The sequence below is a fragment of the Chiloscyllium punctatum genome, chromosome 47 (assembly GCF_047496795.1).
Source record: "Chiloscyllium punctatum isolate Juve2018m chromosome 47, sChiPun1.3, whole genome shotgun sequence".
Lineage (NCBI taxonomy): Eukaryota > Metazoa > Chordata > Chondrichthyes > Orectolobiformes > Hemiscylliidae > Chiloscyllium > Chiloscyllium punctatum.
This window is the reverse complement of record NC_092785.1, coordinates 30,014,955-30,015,483: the sequence shown is the minus strand read 5'-3', so window position 1 is coordinate 30,015,483 and position 529 is coordinate 30,014,955.

Genomic DNA, 529 nt, shown 5'->3' with positions numbered 1-529 from the left:
GAGAGAGCGCGACAGAGAGAAGAGCGCGACAGAGAGAGAGCGCGAGAGAGAGAGAGAGAGCGCGACAGAGAGAGAGAGAGCGCGACAGAGAGAGAGCGACAGAGAGAGAGAGCGACAGAGAGAGAGAGCGACAGAGAGAGAGAGCGACAGAGAGAGAGAGCGACAGAGAGAGAGAGAGCGACAGAGAGAGAGAGCGACAGAGAGAGAGAGAGCGACAGAGCGAGAGAGCGAGACGAGAGAGAGAGAGCGACAGAGACGAGAGAGCGACAGAGCGAGAGAGAGAGAGAGCGACGAGAGCGAGAGAGCGCGAGGAGAGCGCGAGATGAGAGCGCGAGAGAGCGCGAGAGAGCGCGAAGAGACGCGAGAAGAGAGCGCGAGAGAGAGAGCGCAGAGAGAGAGCGCGAGAGAGAGCGAGAGAGAGAGAGAGCGAGAGAGAGAGAGAGAGAGAGCGAGAGAGAGAGAGAGAGCGAGAGAGAGCGAGAGACGAGAGAGCGGTAGAGAGAGGGGGGGGCGACAAAGCAGAGAGAGA